Genomic DNA, 22309 nt, shown 5'->3' with positions numbered 1-22309 from the left:
ATAACTATCTATAGATCATCATAAGGTTGTCAGCTGCCGAGTTGATCAAATAGAAGAAATTTTTTCTTGTTTGTAGAAAGATAGTTCAGATTTTCCACAGTAGTAGGTGGATTTTGTCGACATTTTGAATTCCAAAGAGGATCCATCACCAGGACAATGAATGAAAGAAGAGTCAAAGTGAAGGATGAATAAATAATAAATGAACAAAATTAAAACCTAAAAGGGTCAACTAAAAACCCTAAAAAATAAAATAAATTATAAAACCTAAACCTAAATTAATATTATTAAAATACTTAATAAATCTAATAAATGAAATAATTGAAATAATTGCTATAAATTTTTTAATTATTATTAATTTTCTATTTATTATAAATAAATCATTATTAATAATAATTATCTATTTATTATAAACAAATAATTCTTATAAATAAATAAATAATTATTAATAATAAGAGTTTATTTATTTATTTATAATAATTATAGCAATTGAATTTTTATAATTATTAATGAATATTAATAAATTAACCAAGAGTCCTAAAATTATTGAAAATTGGAAACTAAATAATAATAAATATTATATTTAATGTTATTAATGTTGAGCTACTAAAGTAATTGTGAGTTAATATTTTGTTGGAATTAATATTTATTATTTATCTAATTTTATTTAATTTAATTATTTAAAAAATTAAAGATAAGGACAAAAAGTTATACCTGGGATGTTATACCTGAGAAGAATTGGAAGAAATAATCTGTCTGATTAGAGGAAGCCAATTTCCACTAATCTCGATCCCACCATCCCTGTTGAGATTATGTGGATGTTTCATAATCTCAAGAGCTTCTATGATTTTCCTCTTTTGATTATGCTCTTTCCTAGCTATAATCCTGACACTTTTCTAAGAAACATGATGCTTAGTCCTTGAGGAGTTTTTTGCAAGGGATGAAGTGTGTGATATTTCATTCTTAATATCAGCTCTGTGCTCTGTCATCTCAAGAATTGAGTTCAGAAATAATTAATATTCTCAGCAAAGGCTTAAGGTTTGTTGTTGCACCAAATGACATTCTGATAGAGAATATCATTTGTAACAATGAGGAAGGGATTCAGGACCTCTCCTTTGAGGAAAAAGAAGTATTAAGACAAGAATGTGCCGCCATAATGAGTCAAGCTAAACTCCCAATCAACAATTTAAATAAATATGAAGACATTTCTCTTAAGTCCCTTTGTAATAATGACCAAATTGTGGTTCTTAAGACAGATAAAGGAGGGGAAGTAGTTGTTTTGGACAAAGATGATTACATTCGTAAAATGAATGAGTATCTTAACTACAGTACTTATAAGAAACTTAACACCAACCCCATACCCAAGGTCATAAAAGAGGTCAAGAAGGCAGTTATGGAGTCTAACCTTGATGAGAAGTTAAAGAAGAGGTTAACTCCTTCTTGTGAAGTTATCCCTAGAATTTGCGGGTTGTGAAAAACCCACAAAGAAGGGATTCCTATTAGACCAATTGATCTGAAATGATCATATATTAAACTGAAGTAGAATTTATTAATTCCAACAGTGAACTCAATGTTAACTTAAAGTGTTAACCTTGAGAACTGTTTGAGAGGAAAGACTTTACAACAGATGAGAAACATAAAAAAGATGTAAATAGAAGTGAAAAGAAGCAAAACACAGTGATACGAGACATCAAGATTGATTATGGAGTTCATCCTTGATGGAATACATCTCCGGGTCCTCTTTCAAGATGGGTGGCCGCTTTATTAGGATTGAATATGAGAAGGTCGATTACACAACAAATTAACCAGACTGATTATGCTTGTAGGCACTTCTGGTCACTATCACAGGAAAGCTTTCTGAAATAGCTTTCTAACGCCTCTCACATTTCCAAATTCTGACTCAAGATGCTCCTGTTACACTGAAAACAAAAACTGCCTATAACCTCCAAAATCTGCACATAAAACTTCAAAACCACTAGTCCCTTCTTCATGAACAAAATGGTGAATTTATAGGGTTTCAGGTACATCTGAAGTCTCCCTAGCCAATATTGGCATGAATACTGAAATTAGAGCTCGGTATTATGACATAGAGCCACCTTAGGAGTTTGTTACAAGGTCATTCAATTAACATAGCACCAAAATTGCATTGAAAACCCACATTTCGACCTTAATATAAACCGAAAGCCATTAGCTATTTGCTAATCGGGTGAAGGAGGGTGACAAAAAATGTGTCCAGGCTGATATGCCCCATGGTTTGTGTGCTGACGGTTTGCTGCCTACTGACAGTTGACTGTATTGCGGTCACATGCCGAGGTTTACTCCGCAGACTCTGATGCAGTGAACTGCAACCCCGACAGTCTGCCACAGTAACTGCCACTGCTCACATGTCCAGGTTTACTCTGTGTGATTACAGTTAACTACATTATCTCTGCGTTTCCAAAGACCCTAATGGTTATACCTTTTCCTCGCACATGGTTCGTTGTTGTAGTCCTGTTACGGTTAAATCCTGCTGTTAGGGACTGCAGTTTATGAATTACAATGTTTTAATATGTTTTTTGTAATGTTTTATGGTTATTTACATTGTAATGTATTGTAATGACCCAAGAGGGTTTGTAGCATAGGGTTAATGTTTGCATTAGGTTTTGGTTAGGGTTTAAGGTGTAGGTTAGGGTTTAGACTTAGGTTAAAGTCAATGTGTTAGGTGTATTAGCTTTTACATCACTTTATTTTTGATAATAAACCCATACACACTTATTTTGTCACAAAGCGACATTTGCAACAAACATCACATGACGAAAACCCATGTTGACAACCAAACCCTGCAAAATGGATGACAAAACCACGTCGACAACTAAATCCTGGAGGAACTGATGACAACCACATGTCGACAACCAGGTACAAAATCATATCATCCTGAAAACCATATCGACTATTGACATTACCAGACAACCATAACATTACTGTCGAAGCTGAAGATACCAGACACTGAATGCTGACGATGAAACTGAACCTATGCAACTAATCTGACAAGATCCTCTTGGATCAATCCTCTCCACTTGGAAGCTTTTGGACCACAAATTTTTGACTTAAACAGATAGTAAATGAGGGTAGAGCTCCCTCATTCTCCACCTTGCCCTGATGATGTACCAATACATTCGATTGACCACTTGAAAGTGATGACCCTAATGATGCTAATCATGACACATTTTGAATCTTTGACCTGTTCCATCCATCTGCAGTATGTACAACTTGCGAAGATGGTCAAACAACCTATTATGAACATGGAAATTGACTTCTTTCTACGAAGTACCATGAACTAATGATTCATAAAAATCTTTGAAAACAATCTCTACTAGGTATTGTTCAATACTATTGACATGTATTAACAATCTATTTTGCAGAATGGTAGAAGCATTCAAAGACATTCTTAACATCATACCAGCTACTTGATTTGATATACTTTCCTCATTCTTGATTACTAAGTGAACTGGTTGTAATAAATCCATCAAACTATAATGTGAAGAGTGTTGTAACTTAGTTTGAATTTGAAAGTATTGAAGTGGTTGTCGATTTGTTTGAATCAATGTTTCCTTATTCATTAAATGATGTTTCCATTGATTAACACTTTCCCTGATGCATAAGTTTCCCTTTTATGTACTGGATACTTTGACACTGCTTTAGAAAAGGCTTTGATATGAAAACAAATGGGCTTCCTATCCACTTGAAAAGAGGCTTCAAAACTATTTGAAACATGAAATGGTGACACAATACAAGAGAAATATAACAATGACTTTCCCCAATACTGACCTGCATCCCTATAACTTATAACTTCCAAACTTGGACTGAAATAATTCATTCTAACATTAGTAAGAGGAGCTTTGGGCGTCAACTGTAACTCATGTTGTATTCCCTGCTTATGAGTAAGATGTTTGGTTTCTTTAAATAGAACTGAAAAAGTTTCTACCTATTCGATCAAACTATCTTTAAGCTGGGACTCATAACTTGAACAAAAATCATGTCAATTCTTATGTTGTTCCTTTACACACATGATTACAAATCTCTTATTTTAACTTATTAATCGCTTCATCTTATTAGAAACAACTAAATTCAAGTGATTTTTACTTTGATGTACCTTGACAATAAATTCAACCCTATCTTTCTTAAGGTGATATTTATGCTCTTTCCTATAAAATACTGCATCATGATCATGAAGATAAGGACTTCCTAAGACAACTCCACATATGTCTATTGGAACCACATCTAATTCCACTTCATTAATGTAATTAGCTATAATCGCAAATCTTAATCGACACTGTTTGTGAGTTTTATATGAGTTGATTTATTTAGCCATCCTAATGGGTAAGGTCTTGGATGATTCCATGTCTCCAAACCCAAGTTCTTAACTAAATATTCAGATATTAAATTTGCCTATGATCCACTGTCAAACATTGTATCTATCTCTCTGTGCTTAGAAGTTATCCTTATGTTAAATAGTTCAACTCTTTTATCCTCATTTGAAGGATTTATGTTTGATGAAGATGCAATAGTATTTGAACTTGAACCAGTGTCAGAAGTTTTACCTGTCGAAACTATGGCAGTTATCCTCCTTTCATCACCTAAATCAGATCCTAGTTCTTGTTGGATTGCTGCATTTTCTTTCTTTTCATCGTTCTCCTTAAGGAACTTTTTGGGCTTAAGTTTTGGATGAAGTTTCCAACACCTAGATTCATCATGACTGATTCTCTGGCAATATGGACAAGTAGGTATTTCCTTCTGAGCTGTCACTGATTTCTTTCTCTTCGAATTTTTCTTCCCCTTCCTGTCATTGGAATCCTTGATTTCCAACTCTTTGGATGAATGTGGTGAAAACTTGAATGATCTGCTACCTGATTCAATATGCATGGCTTAAACACACACTTTGTCAAAATCATCAGGATTAAACATCAATAATGTATGCTACAAATATTAATGTCAACTGCCGATGTATTTTAATAAAGTTTCACGTGTATCTAATGAAATACCAAGTGCCAATGCTTTCTTTCTGAACTCCTGAGTAAACTCCTGAACACTTTTCCCTTTACCTTGCCTCAAGTGCTGCCAATCAATAACAACTTGTTGCATACATACTAAAGGATATAATTGCTTTCTAAGATATTTTAAGAACTTAGACCATGAAGAGATGACTTTACCTTTTAGATTTACATCTATTTGAGTTTTAATTTCCCACCATATTAAAGTTGTTTCCCCGATTCTAAGTGTAGCTAATTGAATTTTTGTTTTATTGTAAGAAATGTTCTAAATACGACAATGCACTTCTAACAGCTTAATCCAGTTATCTAACTTTTCAAGATTCATTTCGCCATCATAAATAGGTAACTAAAATTTTACATCAAGTTTCAAAAAATATGTTTTCTTAGGTTTCTTTTCCATTTCAAATTCTGAACTGGAAGAATAAGAAGAAGAAGATGATGGAGATGACAGAGGTGAAGGAGGTTTATCAACCTTGCCTTTACCTTTATCCTTCTTCGATGTCTTTGAAGAAGAAGCTGCATCTCTCGCCTTCTTATCTTCGTATAGTTCTCCCAACATCTGCTGCATACTCAAGAATGCTTGCTGAAACTGTTCCTCACTCATCTTAGTTTTAGGATTTTCACCCACATTAGATCTTGTCATGGTCGTCTTATGAGAAAATCTTCGCTTTCCAATTTCTGGATCAATCTCCTCGAGGATTCCTTCTACACGTTGCGACTTTGACTTGGTTAACATTCACTAACAAATTATACAAATGCAACCTGTTCTGATACCAAATTATATGATCTGAAATGATCATATATTAAACTGAAGTATAATTTATTAATGCTAACAGTGAACTAAATGTTAACTTAAAATGTTTTAACTATGAGAACTGTTTGAGCAGAAATACTTTACAACAAATGAGAAACATAATCAAGATGTAAATAGAAGTGAAAAGTAGCAAAACACAATGATACCAGACAACAAGATTGATTACGGAGTTTGTCCCTGATGGACTACGTCTCCAGGTCCGCTTTCAAGATGGGCGACTTCTTTATTAGGATTGAATCCAAGAAGGTTTATTACACAAAAAAATTAACTAGACTTATTATGCATGTAGGCACTTCTGGTCACTATCACAAGAAATCTCTCTGAAATGGCTTTCCAATGCCTGTCACGGTTCCTAATTATGACTCCAGATGCTCTTGTTACACTGAAAATAAAAACTGCCTACAACCTCCAGAATCTGAACACAAAACTTCAAAACCACTAATCCCTTCTTCATGAACAAAATGGTGAATTTATAGGGTTTCAGGTACATCTAAATTCTCCCCAGCCAAGATTGGCATGAATACTGAAATTAGGGTTTGGTCTTATGACATAGAGCCACCATAGGAGTTTGTTACAAGGTCATTTAATTAACATAGCACTAAAACTACATTGAAAACCCACATTTGACCTTAATATAAAATGAAAGCCATTATCCGTTTGATAATTGGGCGGAGGAGGGTGACAGCACATGTGTCCAGGTTGTGCACTGACGGTTTGCTGCCTGTTGATGGTTGACTGTTGACAGTTGACTGTATTGTGGTCACATGCTGAGGCTTACTTTGCAGACTCTGATGTGGAGAACTAAAACCCTGACAGTCTGCCACAATAACTACCACTGCTCACATGTCCAGGTTTACTCCGTGTGGTTACGGTTAACTGCGTTAACTCTGTGGTTTCTGAAGACCCCGACGGTTATACGTTGTCCACACACATGGTTCGTTGCTGTAGTCCCGCTGCAGTTAGGGGCTACAGTTTATGAATTATAATGTTTTAATATGGTTTTTGTAATGTTTTATGGTCATTTACATTGTAATGTATTGTAATGATCCGAGAGGGTTTGTAGCATAGGGTTAACGTTCACATTAGGTTTTGGTTAGGGTTTTAGGTGTAGGTTAGGGTTTAGAATTAGGTTAAAGTCAATGTGTTAGGTGTATTAGCTTTTACATCACCTGATTTTTGATAATAAACTCATACACACTTCTTTTGTCACAAAGTGACATTTTCAACAAACATCACATGACGACAACCCATGTCGACAACCAAACCCTACAAAATAGATGAAAAACCCACGTCAAGAACAAAATCCTGGTGGAACTGATGGAAACCACTTGTCGACAACCAGGTACAAAACCATATAATCATGAAAATCATATCAACTATTGACATTACCGGACAACCATAACAATACTATTGAAACTGAAGATACCTGACATTGAATGCTGACGACGAAATTAAACCTGTGCAACTGATCTGACTAGATCCTCCTGGACCACCAATAGTCAATACCATTAGATACCCTACCTATGAATTAGCAAAGTATGTTACCAAGATCCTAAAACCTCTTGTTGGAAACATTGGTTCTTTTATTAAAGACTCAAATGATTTTGTAAAACTTATTAAAAATGAAAGGGTGGAAAAAGGTGTCATTCTTGTGACTTTTTACATAGTGTCCTTATTTACCAAAATTCCCTTGGATGAGGTTGTTCATGTTATTAAAGAGCTCACTGATTCAAAAACAACAAAACTTGTTGAGATATGTTTGCGTTCCACTTTTTCATCTTCCAAGGAAGTTATTATAGTTAATATCTGGAGTCGCAATGGGATCACCACTCTCACCAATTGTCGCTAACTTATACATGGAGTGCTTTGAGAAGAAATCCCTTGATTCATACCCTTTAAAACTATCTTGGTGGAAGAGGTTTGTTGATGACACCAACGTAAAAAGGACTCATGGTAGGGAAAAACTTGATAAGTTTTTCAATCACCTTAATTCTATCTCTTATGAAATAAAATTTACTATGGAACTAGAAGAGAATAGAAGAATTCCATTTTTAGATGCCCTTATTATCAGAGAGGAGGATGGTACTTTGGGACATCAAGTATTCAGGAAGAAAACTCACAGAAAGCTACCTCCAGGCTGAATATTATCATCATCCTTCTCAAAATTTTGGTGTCCTTAACACTCTTGCTGTTAGGGCCCTTAGAATATTTGACTCTGAGCACCTTGATGAAAAGAGAAAAAATACTTAATCTCTGTATTTAAAAGTATAGGTTATAAGGAAAAGGAAATTAAGAAAGATATAAAAAGATCTGAAGGAAAGGTCTTCTCCCAAATCCGTCAAGCTCGATGTGGTAAAGTATTCCTACCATACATTCAAGGAGTTAGATATAAGATTGCAAATATTTTGGGTAAGAAAGAAATATTCACTCAATTTACAACATCAAAAACAATAAAACAAAGAATGAGGTCTGTTAAGGATAATATCAATGAAAATCAACTTAAGGGAGTTTATAAAATTGATTGTTCTCATGGAAAAAGTTATATTGGAGAGACATGGTGCTCATTGCAAAGAAGATTGAAAGAGCATGGAGCTGACATTAAGAATGAAAGATCACACACTTCAGCCCTTGCAGAATACTCCTTGAAGACCATGAATCATGTTTTCTTATAAAGTGCTAGGATTATAGCTAGGGAAGAGAATTATCAAAAGAGGAAAATCAGCGAAGCTATTGAGATTATGAAACATTCACAAAATATCAATAGGAATGGTGAGATCAAGGTCAGTGGAAACTGGTTTCCTCTAATCAGTCAAATTAATTCTTCCAATTCTTCTCAGGTATAGCTTCCCAAGTATAATTTTTGTCCTTATCTTTAATTTCTTAAATAATTTAATTAAATAAAATTAAAATAAATAAATAAATAATATTAATTAGGTCAACATTAATAACTTTAAATATATCAATTTTTCTTTATTATTATTTAGTTTCAAATTTTCATTAATGTTAGGACTCTTGATTAATATATTATTATTCATTAATAATCATAAAAATTCAATTGTTATAATTATTATAAATAAATAATAATTATTTATTTATAATAATTATGTATTTATAATAAATAAATAAGTATTATTAATAAATAAATAATTATTATTAATAAATAGATAATTATTATTATTAATTATTTATTTATAATAATAAATTCAATGATTTCATTTATTAGATTTATTAAGTGTTTTGATAATATTAATTTAGGTTTATGTTTTTAATCTATTTTATTTTTTAGGGTTTTTAGTTGACCCTTTTAGGTTTTAATTTTGTTCATTCATTATTTATTCATTCTCTGTTTTGACCTTTCTTTCATTCATTGTCCCGATGATGGATCCTCTTTGGGATTTGAAACATCGACAAAGTTCACCTACTACTGTGGAAAATACGAACTATCTTTCTACAAAAAAAGGCCACGAAAGTTTAAATTCTAACAATTTTTTTCTCATATAGGTTACCCACCTTGGTAGGTAACAAGTACATATGATTCTTGGGACTAAATATGTAGCTATAAGAGTTTCCAAATAAATGCTAAAACAGACCTAACATTTCCTATTAAACAAGTATGTCCATGATCCTTGGTTGATCACTAATCCAATTATAATTAAAGGATGATTAAGATAAAGCGTACATCCATCCTTTGATATGAAGGTCAAAATTCTTCACAATCGAGCCATTCCTTAAGTGAAGGTCCAATAGAAGGAACACAAACCTAATGATTCCACCTAGGAAATAGAGCATTCCATTCCATAAAGGGAGTTTCTCAATTGAATTTGATCAATATGGGTACACTAAGGTTGATTATTCTTTTAAAGGGGATGGAAAACATATAACATGAGTTAGCATGATCAAATTTTCATTATGTTTTTCTTCCTTTGAATATTTTTTAAAGCTATTATATGTCATTGCTACCATTCAGAGGGACATGCTTTTCATAATTTAGCCATTTTTTGTGGTTTATTGGTTTGACCATTCCCATAGAGGATGAATGGAATGAATAGACATAGGGGAATTCACTAGCAGAATAGGCACTAGTGAAGATCCCCATGGTGGTTTTAGCTAGCACAAAAGACTCATTAAGTCTATATTGCTTCCAGTATACCATTACATGGGAGAAGGAATTTTTTTAAATCCATACTTATCTTAAATTGTAGAAACCTTGGCGTTTCTTAATAATTGTTAATATGAAAACTATAAAAAAATTGGCTATATTTTTGTAAAAGTATTCAAAATTTTAAGGATTTTATATATATCCTAACAAATTTTGATGATTTTTTAAAGAAAATAATTTTATCTTACAAAATTTGGGCAAATTGTTATTGGAAAAAAATGGTAAATTGATATTTCACTTTTGGAGAAAAAAAAATATAGAAAATTAGCCCCATGGAAAATTTAGGTGCTTAAAATATTTTCATTTCTTAGGAAATGGCTTGATTGTAAAGGATTAGTGATCTTTATTTTAAGGAAAAATGTAGGATTTATTTGGATCTATCCTTTCTATCCTATTTGAATAAGTGGCAAATCAAGAATATGACCAATTTGGTGCACATATTAACATAAATCATAGGCACATCCTAGTGGATTAATGGATCTAACAAAAACAAGAAAACTAATTGGCACAATAAGGGACAATATCAATCTCTATGATAGTTATAGCTAGCATGAAGTTTTGTAGCTTTGATTAGATTGGGCTCAATGGAGAGCACCTTAATATAATAGTTATGAATGTTCACTTGTAAACTTTTAAATCAAGTGAATTATTACTTTTATTTGGTTGGTCCTAATTAGTCCAACTTCTCTTTTATCTAATCAATGTAGCAAACAAGGATTTTGATATTTCTAATTTCATGTATCTACTAAATGATTTACTTCACTTGTATGTTTCCACTTCTAGAGTAGGTTTTGAGACACTCCATCTTCAATTTTTTTTCCTCATTTCATATGGTATTCCTTATTTTATTTATGAATGTCCTTATGCAAATGTGAATGATTTCAATATTGTCCTATTTTATCAAGATTTTAATTTTATCCACATAAGATCAAGTCATATAATTCTTTTTATTGTAGATTGCAAATAAATATGGATATTCTTATTTAATGAGATTCTCATACAAAAGTTAGAGGAGATAATATCCTATTGACATAATTCTAGTATGATAATGTTACAATTGTTGTGATTTAAATTGATCACATTATGTCCATAGATTGGATGTAAACTTGTAGTTTTTGTAATCAATTTTCATAAAAGAATAACAAATTCCACTTTGAAAAAAGTTAAATTATTCTTGTGTTGATTATGATTTGAATTCATCACATTAGATCCATTGATTAGACATAACAATCATGGTTCTTCAAATCCATTCTTATACGATATGTGGCAATTTCATGGAAATAATATAAGATTTCAAATCCCAACTCAGATCCATCATTTTACTCGAAAGATTTAGAGTGAGGATAGCAAGAAGAGCTGTGGACCTTCCTTCTAAGCAGCTCTTCTTTTATCATCATTCATAAGTCCTGATGATGGATCCCAGTTGGGATTTGAAACGTTGACATAAAAATGGTTCATACTGTGGATTCTCCGGTAACTAAGTCAAAAGATACAAACCATAGATCTCTTAAATCCAGAATCTTGTCCCTATACAGAGGGGATGCTCGGAGTGAAATCATTTTACTCAAAAGATTTAGAGTGAGGATAACAAGAAGAGCTGCGGACCTTCCTTCTAAGCAGCTCTTCTTTTATCATCATTCATAAGTCCTAATGATGCATCCCAGTTGGGATTTGAAACGTTGACATAAAAATGGTTCATACTGTGGATTCTCCGGTAACTAAGTCAAAAGATACAAACCACAGATCTCTTAAATCCATAATCTTGTCCCTATACAGAGGGGATGCTTGGAGTGAAATCATTTTACTCGAAAGATTGAGAGTGAGGATAGCAAGAAGAGCTGCGGACCTTCCTTCTAAGCAGCTCTTCTTTTATCATCATTCATAAGTCCTGATGATGGATACCAGTTGGGATTTGAAACATCGACATAAAAATGGTTCATATTGTGGATTCTCCGGTGACTAAGTCAAAAGATACAAACCACAGATCTCTTAAATCCATAATCTTGTCCCTATATGGAGGGGATGCTTGGAGTGAAATCATTTTACTCGAAAGATTTAGAGTGAGGGTAGCAAGAAGAGCTGCGGACCTTCCTTCTAAGCAGCTCTTCTTTTATCATCATTCATAAGTCCTGATGATGGATCCCAATTGGGATTTGAAACGTTGACATAAAAATGGTTCATACTGTGGATTCTCCGGTAACTAAGTCAAAAGATACAAACCACAGATCTCTTAAATCTAGAATATTGTCCCTATACGGAGGGGATGCTTGGAGTGAAATCATTTTACTCGAAAGATTTAGAGTGAGGATAGCAAGAAGAGCTGTGGACCTTCCTTCTAAGTAGCTCTTCTTTTATCATCATTCATAAGTCTTGATGATGGATCCCAGTTGGGATTTGAAACGTTGACATAAAAATGGTTCATACTGTGGATTCTCCGGTAACTAAGTCAAAAGATACAAACCACAGATCTCCTAAATCTAGAATCTTGTCCCTATACGGAGGGGATGCTTGGAGTGAAATCATTTTACTCGAAAGATTTAGAGTGAGGATAGGAAGAAGAGCTGCGGACCTTCCTTCTAAGCAGATCTTCTTTTATTATCATTCATAAGTCCTGATGATGGATCCCAGTTGGGATTTGAAACGTTGACATAAAAATGGTTCATACTGTGGATTTTCTGGTAACTAAGTCAAAAGATACAAACCACAGATCTCTTAAATCCAAAATCTTGTCCCTATATGGAGGGGATGCTTGGAGTGAAATCATTTTACTTGAAAGATTTAGAGTGAGGATAGCAAGAAGAGCTGCGGACCTTCCTTCTAAGTAGCTCTTCTTTTATCATCATTCATAAGTCCTGATGATGGATCCCAGTTGGGATTTGAAACGTTGACATAAAAATGGTTCATACTGTGGATTCTCCGGTAACTAAGTCAAAAGATACAAACCACAGATCTCTTAAATCCAAAATATTGTCCCTATACAGAGGGGATGCTTGGAGTGAAATCATTTTACTCGAAAGATTTAGAGTGAGGATAGCAAGAAGAGCTGCGGACCTTCCTTCTAAGCAGCTCTTCTTTTATCATCATTCATAAGTCCTGATGATGGATCCTAGTTGGGATTTGAAACATTGACATAAAAATGGTTCATATTATGGATTCTCCGGTAACTAAGTCAAAAGATACAAACCATAGATCTCTTAAATCCAGAATCTTGTCCCTATACGGAGGGGATGCTTGGAGTGAAATCATTTTACTTGAAAGATTTAGAGTGAGGATAGCAAGAAGAGATGCAGACCTTCCTTCTAAGCAGCTCTTCTTTTATCATCATTCATAAGTCTTGATGATGGATCCCAGTTGGGGTTTGAAATGTTGACATAAAAATGGTTCATACTATGGATTCTCCGGTAACTAAGTCAAAGGATTTGTTGTGCTTATTGTGGCTACATTAGATCCATAGATTGCATGTATAAATCATTATATTCCAATGCATTCTCAAAATAGTTTTTTTGGTGCTACTAAAATTAAAAAAAATCAAATCAAATGTACACCTCCTATTTAAACAAGGTTAATCACTACCCATATCCATGTGGGATTAGCTAGCTTTCTAACTTTGGAAACATTTCCCCGTCATCTTGGCCCAAAAGAGCTTGTTGAAATTGTGTTCAATGACATTGTAATTGCAGGTGGTGAACCAATGTTTGATAGGGAATTATAATTATTTGATTGTGAACAGTTTCATGTAGCACAAATATTTGAATCCAAATGGATGACATATATAAAGGGGGGTCCAGTAGCTGTTGGAATATCAATTTTCTTGCTAGTAAGGAATGTGGAAAATTTAGACATAGAAGGATTTAGTGTTGCAAAATCGAACATTCAAAGGAGAGTTATCTGATAAAATTACATTCCCTCCTTGTTATCTCCATGACAAACACCCTCCAAAATTTTTCTTGCACTTGAATCTTGGAGCCTCCTTATGATCTTATGATATGTCTTTTCAAGTTTTTCATAGTCTCTTCATGATCGGTTAATGTTATTATAAGCACTCAATCCTCTTCTAAAGATTCTAAGTGTTGAGACTACTTGCTTACACATGTTTTTATTTTCATGCATTCATTATCACCCCCTTTTTAGCAAGGCTAGCAGTCAATGTCTACCCTTGAAGATAGGAATTTTTCCATCTTGAAAAATTGTGCTTCTGCAGTCTTTGGAAATAGTTCTTGCGCAGTCCTTAATGACATCAACTACGCAGTCCCTGGTGGAAGACATTGTGCAACTCCTATACATTGCACAGTCCATGATGGTATTGATTGTGAATTTCATAGAGACAGTGACTCCACAATACTTATAGACAATCAATGCACATTTACAACTAATAGTGAGAATGAAATTATTCCAATCAATGCTGTCACACTTCTTAGTGGCAACGACCTCACTCCTGTAATGATCCAACTCGTAGATCTTTACTTAGTTTCATTTCACTTCCGAGATTTGTGCACTTTGGAGCAAAAGGAGCACTCTCTCACTCTCGATTGAAATTGTACTATCATTCTATGAGTTTCTCAACTGTCACATGATTACTATGAGTTGCACGGTTTTTCTTTCGTAAGTGTTGCTTTCACTTTCATGACTACCGTTTTTACTCTCTTTCACTTTTGCAAGTGTAGCTTTTTCTTTCTTTTTTTTTTTCATGTGTCACTTTCACTTTATTTAGCTTTTTCAAGTGTATTCTTACTCTCACAAGTGTCACTTTTTCTTGCTTTCATTCTTGGATGTGTTGCTTGTGCTTTCTTTGTGTTTACATGTGTCACTTTCACTCTTGCATGTTTCACTTTCACTTGTTTTCACACATCATAAGAGCACCATGGAACACTTTCTAAAGGTAACTCCAACACACTCTCTTGCAATTTTTGATGTTATTTATCCTTAAAACATGCGTTGGACACATTCTTATGGGATAACACACCTTTTGGTTACATTGCAACACTTGTGTTGTAAAGGTACATACTAAGTGTCAAACTTGGAGACAAGTGTCATTTTACTGTTGTTTAACTATACACTTGTTGGTTTTGGGTCTTGTGTGTCTTATTGGCACGTTCTTGGGTGAGTATATGTGTGTGATCATGTTTAGGACCCGATATATATGCTCTTACTCTCTTGTCTCATTATTCTCACACTTAGTCAATTTTGGAGTTCATCCATGTTCTCACATCTTGTGCAACTCACAAGCACAATCAATCTTCTAGGCAAGTGATGAGTGCAATGAAAACTCCTAAGTCTCAATGGTGAAATCCTCACTTTTTGGACTTGTGCACTATGACCACCTTGAGGACAACCTCATCCAACTATGCATTGAACAACCTTGGATTATGAACCATCGATCTTTTTTCTTAACCCTACCAACTATGTAATTCATGATCCCTCCTACCCTGTATTGTGAATTGCACAGTTGCAGATGACAATGAGGTCATCCCTTGGGCTTTGCAAAGCTCAATTATGCAATCCTTGAGCCTCCTCTTTAATCACTGTGCACTGCACAGTTCCAGTTCCCTAACCTTCCTCCCTTGTCTCCCTAACTTGCTCAACTGTGCAATCGCTTGTTTTTCCTTGCCTCAACTGTGAAATCCCAGGAGTCTTCTTTTCAATCACTACGTATTGCATAATTACAATGCCTAGTCTTGCCACTCTTGAATTTCCCACTGCATAGTTATTGAATTTCCTTCTCCTTAGCCACTACACATTGCGCAATTACAATGTCCAAACCCTCGTGCTCATCCTCCTATCTTTGTACACTTTGTACACAGCCTCACATGAGCAAAGATAGAATAGGTGATTATGGAACTAATGTTGTCCTGTCTTGAGTGAACTTCATTGTAGGTGATATCACCCTATCATGGCAAGATGATGCTCAAGGAAGCTAGGAAGAAGAAGTTACAAGAAGGGCACTTGTGGAGACAAGACACAAAGAGGAAATCACACAAGAATAGAGGAACCTTGGACCATAACAAATGGATGAAGACCGAGTTTACATTGAAAGCTCTAGTACTGTAATAAGATCCTTTGGAGGATAAATATGAAGTACAAGCTAGATCTATCCTCATCAAAGTTGAAGACATGGCAACAGAAAGGATAAATTGGCATTGTTACATTACAATGAAGTCTTATGTTATCATCATTGAGTCATGGCTTCTCAAAGTGTCACCAAAATAGTTTTATGTTGTCAATGTATTTTACCACATTACTGGTGGAATGTAATATTGTATATTCGAAAAAATGAGAAAATGTAAAACGTGTCATGTAAAGTCACTAGAGAGTTCTAAAGTCATGTAGAAGCTCAAAGGTCACATAGGAATTTGAAAAGTCACATGGAAGCCCAAGAGTCATGAAGGAAGGTCAAGAGTCATAAGGGAGGTGGAGAGTCACCTCATTTGTTATAAATAAACCATCATAACTCAAGCAAGTGGAGTTTGGACTTTTCACCTTGGCTTCTCTAGCTTGGCATAGGAGAGAATATTATTCTTTGGAGGAGAAAGTAGTGACTTAGTGTTCCACTATTGGGGCTTGTGCTGCAACATTGTAATTGTGTATCTTCAAACTTTCACTTAATAATGAATCTATTAGAGTCGACAAACTTCCATACATATTTCATGAATGATTGTAAGGCTATTCTTTCATTGCTTGTGGTGTATTTTTATGTTCACACATACTAATGAAAATGAACTATTTCGTTGGCTTTGGTATGCATCTCGTTAACTGTGCGTTGTTACTTATTTTTATGATTGCTATTATCTTATGAACTACTTTGTAGTTTAACCAATGATTCTTTTCATGCTCTTGTGTGTGTCTTTTAGGAAATTACTGTTACTTTTCTTCCAGAGGCTCACTCTCTCTTGTCCTTCTGTGAAAGTATGTTATAGACATTGAAATTGTATGCCTAACACTGTCAACTTGCTTGTTTCAAATATTGCTTGCATAATATTTTATGTTGATAATTGTAGCCAAGGGAAATATCTAAGATCAATGTTGGTCAAGCCTATTATCTGGAAGGGGATCCTACTCCAAACGGTATGAGGTGTAGTTGGGACATCATACTTGGGATACCCCGTTTGTTGGCATATTTCTAGCATCGTCAACAAGTGGCACTAGGAGGTCCATATGATAAGCTAATCTTGTTAAGTATGTTTTCAATCTCTATTCTTGAATGAATTCTTCTCAAATCATAATCTAGGGATGTTTTTCTAAAGAACTTGATCTTACAATCCCCGCAAAAATTATTCATGACTTGTCTCAACTTGTTATGCAAACAACTCACAAATTATAATAAGAAACATATCAACGACTTCAAAATTAGCCTCTTCGAGGGGGAAACCTCCTTTACATTACACAAATGAACAATTCTTGCATGATAAAAATGACAAGGCCTCCTTTCTATATATAGGAGTCTAAGGGGTCACAATATAATCAAAGCCTACATAAGAACAATATTGTAAGGGCACAACAATAATAATAGTGGGGCTTCTATGGGGCACAATAATAAAAATATGGGGACTACATGGGCACAACGATATAATAAGGGGGTTGCACTAATAACAATAAGGGGCTACACTAGTAGTAAAGTGACCTAACATGCCCCTCTCCTTAAAAAAAAGTGTTGTCCTCAACGCTTGAGTAGTTCTAGATGCTTTTGTATAAAATTCTCATCCTCCCATGTGGAATCTTCAGCGGTTAAGATCTTCCACTTGATGAGATACTCTGAAATTGATCGATTTATTAGTTGTTTGGTTCTTTCTTCTATGACTGCTTCAGGTTCCAATATGATTTTTCCTTCCTTGTTAAGTTCTAGTAATATTGTTTGAACTGGGAGCTTGTAACCTATAACCTTCTGTAAGCATGAAACATGGAGAACTGGATGCACTTAGGAAGATGCAGGAAGCTCCAATATGTATGCCATAGCACCAATATTTTGCAACACCTTGTAAGGACCATAGTACTTTGGTGATAATTTATTATCCTTTTTATCTTGCTTGAGGGATATTTGTTTGTATGGTTGTAGCTATAAAAATACTGAGTCGCCTACATCAAAACTTTTTTCACTGTGATGTTGATATACCTATTGTTTCATTCGATTTTGCGTCAAAGAGAGGTTATCCTTTAAGAGTTCGAGAACTTGTTGATGCTTGATGTGATCTTCCACTTATTGAACCTTAGAATGATTGTCCAAGATTTTTTGGATATCAGGAGAAATAGATGATTTCACTATTTGAACCTTTAGTGAACATAATTGTGCAATTACGCCCAATTTTTCTTTATTTAGAAGATTTTTCATGCCATTAGAGATTATTACCTTTCCTGGTTTCCCTATGATTCCCCTTAATTCAACTTTCTTTCATTCCAAAAAAAAATTTCAAGAAAATTTCTCGAAAATTGAAAGCTATCGTCCCCAAAAACTGTAACCATTAGACTCCTAGTACAACATTAGCACCACCCATTGGAATGGAAAGCATTGGACTATTCAAGAAATATTCTTCCATGGATAGCTTGATATTATGTCACTTTCTAGAGAAATTTATGGTTCCTCCATTTGCAGCCATTACTTGACACTCTGATGCTGGATATAGGAAGCAATTCAATTCCTTGGCTATCTTACAATGAATAAAATTATGGGAACTACCTGAATCAATCAACACTATTACCTTTTTATTTTTGATATGTCCTTCTACCTTGAGAGTGTGAGGATTCATAATTCCTATTAATGCATTACAATATATGGTCATATTTTTTTCTTCTTTCTCTGGGGTTGGTTCCTGGTGTATATCCTCTTCTTTTGATGTTTCTTGTTCCTTTTCTTCCTCCTCTTCCCCATCTATGTAAATTAATTTCTTCTCAGCACACTTATGACCTTTAGTGTATTTTCTATCACAATTGTAACAAAGCCCTTTTTATTTTTTTTCTTCCAATTTTTGTGGTGTTAACCTTGTAGGTTGTTGAAGGCTAGGAGTAACAACACTTCCATCTTTATAGTTATGAGTGGTAGGCTTCATTGTTGCCATAATTTTTCTTTCAATTTTTCTTGCTAACCTGAATGCATTCTCCAATGAATCAAGTTCCAAAAGAAAAACCTAATGTTGGATGTTATCCTTTAAAGTCCCTATGAAGGCTTCAATCCTATGCTTCTCTGGAATATCATTTACCCTTATATTCTATTTTTGGAAGTCCTCAATATGCTCTGCCATTGAACATTTTTGTTTGAGATTTATCAATTGGTTAAAGAAGGTGTTTCTCTTTGTATCTTCATAATGTGCTATCATTTCCTCCATAAAATTGACCAGGTGATAGGTGGTTTACAAGAACAAATCCATTTATACCATACAAATTGACCGGGATCTAAATATAAAGGCGCAATACATACTTTTTGTGAGGGTTGCACATCATGTAGATCAAAATATTCCTCCAGCTATAGTATCCAAGTCCCTGGATCCTTGCCATCAAACTTCTGCATATCTATATTTGGAATATGGTGCGTCTTCAATCCAACGTTAGATTCTATGAAATCATGATTAACATTTATTTTGTTCTCATCATGAGTTTCCTCTACTACCTTTTTGTCATTAGGAAGCCTTTCTTGTAGAAACTTTTTCCAACCTTCCTTCTTTGTGAGGTTTTTGACATGTAAGATTATAAATATGTATATAAATTGGTTAATCAATTTAGAATGAAATCCAATTAATCATTAGAGTATTTTGTTGATCAATTTCTTAATGCTATGAATTTACTGAAGAATATGTGGATTGGGATTTTATGAATGAATTTTTTTAGTATTTAGTCTAGATTTCTTTGGAATCATCTGAATTTGAATCTTTTACAAGCCTCCTAGCTTATCTCAGTCTCATGACACTTAAAATTTCGAAGGAGGAACATACTTTCCTTTTTGTTCCTTCTCCTCTTCCTTTTTCATTACCAAATAGAGTAGCCCCTTGTGCTAATGTTGAATTCAAGAAATCTGAAAATCAAATCGTCGATTCACTTATCCCATTTTCATTTCATCCCCATTGAAAATATCCTATCCAAGAAAAATTTGAATGTTTTAATAAATCTATTGATCCAGAGGGGAAGATTAATCCCTTGATTCTTCAAGATAACACTAACAAGCATAAACTTAATATTAAATTTTATATAATTGAAAGTAGTGTTACTTCAAGGGATACCTGCCATCCTTTATCATTTACACCTCATGACTCTCTGTACCTTGACTCACTTAATCAATTCACTCCACCAATAATTGTCCCAAATACTGTTGATTCTTGATTCACTGGTTCACATGGTGATTAGGTTCAAGGTGGTCACATTCCATAGGAAAAGGAGCAAAAGGGTGAAGACACTTTTCATGTTTCTTCCCTCTTTCATATTCCTTTATGTCAAAATGGTAAATCATGTTGCAATTTTGATAACCATTCAAATGATTTAAAAATCCTTACTCAGGTTGAAACCTTGGACAACCATCTCCTTGACATTCATGTTTCTTCTGATATAAGAAGTGATGAGTGCCCAAACATATTGGATGATATTTTCATTTCTTCAAAAGACTTATATTTTTAAGTCTTCGATCTATAATTTGATTCGAGTGGTTTACAGTCTTGAGTTGTGGGATGGGATAATATTTCAGTTAGGAATTCTCTAGTCTACACATCTTCAGATACTAAATTAGGAGAACTAGGTATTCACGTCATTGAAACTTTAATATACCCTATTAAAGAAGAGTAATCCCAATTCCAAAATCACATTGGTATGCCATTCTTTGACCATTATGTTGATGAAGGTTATGTTGATTCAATTAATCTTCAACTTTCTGATGATATGCTCTTACATTCACCTCCCTTCCATGACCAAGTCATTGTCTTGGGTGAGAGTGGATGTTCAAATAACCTTAGAGATCATACCTTGCATCAAAATCCACTGTTGTTGCAAGATGATATGAGTATGATTTTTATTTTTATTTTGAATAAGATTCAATTACAATTGATTCCTATCCTATTGACTCTTCTCATCTTTCATCACCATTAGCACACTATTCATTGTACCTGAATGTGTTTGATGAGTCTATCACACTAGTATTTTTAAAAATTTTAGATCCTTATTATGTTGATCTTGATCACAATCCGGTAAAAGATGGCATGGCTTAATGATCAAATGACGAAGATATTGAATCCATTGTTCATGATTTGTTTAATTGTAAATGTTTCATAGGTCAAGAGGAATATGTTATAATTTTAAATGTTCAATGGAGTTTTCTGATTGATGTATCTAAATTCTCTATCCATAAAGAGTTTCATATGCAATAACAAAAATGCTTTCAAATTAGCAACAACAACAATGCTTTCAAGGATGCACCTAATGATAGTAGTGGTACTTATTTACCTGTTGATCTTTCTAAGCCACCCAAATTCGATGATCCACCATCAAAAAGTTCAGGGAATTGTCAGGGAGTCAAGGAACTCCAGCTCCTGCTAATGGTTATGTTAGGTTATCGCAATCTTGATGATATACCTGAAATAGATTGGATCCAGTTCTTCTCGGTTAATTATTTACTAAATATGGTTTCTATAGATGCAAGCTCACTCTTGAAAGATTCTTGGCATTTTCATGTTAATCTTCCTAATCCTCAAGATAGAGATTTTGATCAGATAAAATATTCTTGTTTGGTTTGTTCTCCTTCAAGCGAATCCTTTGTATTAAACACAAGGCTCGAGTGCAGATCTTTCATGGATCCCCAAATATTCATAACTTGTCACTCCAATCATCAAGACAAAGGTCACCAACTACAATATTTCTCCATGTATCCTTCCATGAATTATTAACTTCTTGTCTTTCTAGTGTAAGTTATAAATGAATAATTTTTCTAGAACAATTGATCCTCATGAGTCTATGTCAATGCTTGAATCTAATCCCTCAAGCTAATATCAATGTTGGTTCTAATTTGACTCTCGTTTATGATATTTTTTCACCCTGGTTTTACTATCTTTTGTATCTTAATTGGTTTTTAGATTCTGCTATACCACCAATAAGTGTTAATTCTTTCAACTTTCATATTGTTGGTCTAGTTTATAATTGGATACAAAGTAATTATCTCCTACACTGGAAAAGAGGAACTGATTATTTTTGAGCATCTTCGCACGAGGAATGAAATTTTTCAATTCGAAGTGCTTGTGAAATCCCTCAAATTAACACATCGTTATCTTTAAATAATGGAACATCTCATGCATCAACCATCATATTTAAACAACATACTATCTTCAACAATTATCATCTTATCAA

The sequence above is a fragment of the Pinus tabuliformis genome, chromosome 1_2 (assembly GCF_031772625.1).
Source record: "Pinus tabuliformis cultivar Carrire ecotype Pingquan chromosome 1_2, CPIR1, whole genome shotgun sequence".
In the NCBI taxonomy this organism is placed as follows: domain Eukaryota; kingdom Viridiplantae; phylum Streptophyta; class Pinopsida; order Pinales; family Pinaceae; genus Pinus; species Pinus tabuliformis.
The sequence above is the reverse complement of the archived record's forward strand: the minus strand, read 5'-3'. Positions refer to the sequence as shown.